Genomic DNA, 2,715 nt, shown 5'->3' with positions numbered 1-2,715 from the left:
TGAAGGGAAGGACGCATAAACATGGAAATGGACAACAGTTCTCTCCAGGGAGGATGTTCCCCACTCTCCATAGTGTCAAGAGATTCACCTAGCCAGGGACCAAGAAGGCAGGCTCCCCAACAAATCTCACAGCCTCCTCCTAACTGCCCCAAGCCCAGCCCGAGAAAGCCATCTCCTCAAGGGAAGGGACAGGGAGGGGTGGGCAGGACCCCACTGCTCAGTCTCAGCACTGACACCCACTTGGTTACGTATCAGTGCAGCTTCCTGTTTGACTTCTACCAAAACCTTCATTTAAAAAATTAGAGAAAAAAAAATCCTACCATCCTGCTCAGGATGCCCCTCCCCCAACAATATGGGGAACATGGGGAACAGCACATTAGGTTCAGGAAAAAAACGGGAACAGAAAAAGAGGCTGGTTTGGTCCTCCTCATCCTGGTCAGGCTCCTGAGGCCTCTGCTGCTGCCATCCCCACTCAACACCAGCCTTGTTTCGTGGGTTCCAGTGTGCAGTTGCGCTGTGTGGTGATGCCCTGCCCTGGGCAAGCCTCACATTCTGAGTCCTTGGCCGCCTCGTGACTGGCTGACTGAGCCAGGCTGACCCCAAGCAGGCCTGGAGTCTAGTGCAGACATCAACAGCAAGTTTGTCTGCAGTGAGCTGTGCTTGGTGACACACTCCTGCGATCCCAGTACTCTGGGAGGCTGAGGCAGGCTGGATCTCTGTGAGTTCCAGGCCAGCCTGGTCTACAAAGTGAGTTCAGGACAGGCAGGGCTACACAGAGAGACCCTGACTTCAGAAACAAACAAACAAACAAAGTTTGTTTGAAGTCCCAGTAAATCTTCCCAGAACTTGCCTGAGGCTGATCTGCTTCTGGCCTGGGCCAGTGCTGTCAGACTGTTGCCCTGGGAACTGGAAGGCTGGTTGACTAAGGCTTCTTGCCTCTTGGACCCTAGGGAATCTTCACAGTATGGTTTGCTTGTTTGTTTTTTGAGACCAGGTCTCCCTACATAGCCTTGGATAGCTTGGAGCTCCCTATATAGACCAGGCTGGCCTTGAACTCACAGAGACCGACCAGCCTCTGCCTCCTGAGTGCTGGGGTTAGCGACCTGCACCATTACTCCTGGTTTAAGAGTCACCATAAGGGCTGGAGAGTTGGCTCAGAGGTTAAATGCCCTGGCTGCTCTTCCAAAGTGCCTGAGTTCAATTCTCAACAACCACATGGTGGCTCACAACCATCTATAACGAAACATGGTGCCCTCTTCTGGCCTGCAGGTGTACATGCAGGCAGAACACTGTATACATAATAAATACATTTAAAAAAAGAATCACCATAATATCTTATATCCCCTAAATTTGAGCTAAAGTTCATTAAGTCTCTATATACTCCCAGTGTTGGCATTTACTTAAAAATACCACACACACAACAGGTATGGAGATGGAGAGAAAGAGAGAAACATGGTGGGGGGAGGGGAAGCCCTGACAGAAAGAGGGGAGAGAAAGCAAGAGAAGGAAGAGCAAGAGAACAAAAGAACAAGAGAGTAAGAGAGCAAGAGGCAGGGGGAGGGGCCGAGAGGTCACTGGCCCAGATGATGTCATAGGACACAGATTCTGACATAGGACATTGTCAGGTCCCTAAAGGTCCCTAGGGGGAGGTGGGTTGAATTGCCTGCACAACATAACACCCAGGGTTCTGGCTGGAGAACCAGGGCCACACTTCCTTCAAGGGTGACCCATCGACGTGGCAAAAAGGTACAGGAAGCCAGATGTGCTACTCCACAGCCATCATCCTCGCCCTGGAGAGTCAGAGGCAGCAAACCCAACAGTCCAAGGCCAGCGGCTGGAGAAACAGTCAACATTTAAGAGTGTGCACTGTCCTTCCGGGGACCCTTTTAAAACTGTGTTCCCAGCACCCACATAGTGGCTTATGACCTAAACTCCAGCGCTCGGGAACCCAAATCTCTGACCTCTATTGGCTTCAGCAGTCATATGTACACACCCAGATATGGACACACACATATACACATTTTTTTTTCAAACAGTTTAATCCAACCTTAACCACAAGAGCCTCCCAGCCAGCTAGGGCCCTTAGACCTGGTCTAAAACAAAATGAATGGGCAGTTTGGTTATGGCGAGCATAGCCACCCCCTCACTGGGCTGGAGCTGCAGTCTGACTGGAAAATCCCTAAATGGACTCACGGGGAGGAGAAGTGGACTAGAGCTGGGAAGCCGCTTAGGTTGGCTTGTGGGTTCTGCCTCCTGATGGAGAAAAGGAAGAGAAGACATGAAGGCAGCAGAACGTGGGCCCAGGCAGGAAGAGCTGCAGCAGCTGCCCTGTGGGATCCTTCACAAACCCTAATGGTCTGGACTGGAAAGGAGGAAGCTTTTCTGGCTGGGAGGGGAGCTGGGGAAGTGGGAAGCTGGGGAAGCCAGGGGTCTCCGGCCTGGCAGGGCTTCCTCAGCTGACTGCATCTCCTTTCCTTGCCTTGGGTTTCCTGTCTAATGAAAGAGACTTTGGGGAGGCTCAGGAGAGGAAGCTGGAGACACAGAGTGGGGGCCCTTGCTGAGCCTAGCAACCTGTATTTGATCCCTGGGGCCCATTTGTCAGAGCAGAGAACTGGCTCCTTCCGTTATGTGGACCTCTGACCTCCACGGTCATGCTTTGGCACTCGGGTACACACACACACACACACACACACACACACACACACACACACACAC

Source organism: Psammomys obesus, unplaced genomic scaffold (genome assembly GCF_907164565.1).
Source record: "Psammomys obesus unplaced genomic scaffold, mPsaObe1.curated_primary_1811, whole genome shotgun sequence".
NCBI lineage: Eukaryota > Metazoa > Chordata > Mammalia > Rodentia > Muridae > Psammomys > Psammomys obesus.
This window is presented reverse-complemented; position numbering follows the sequence as displayed.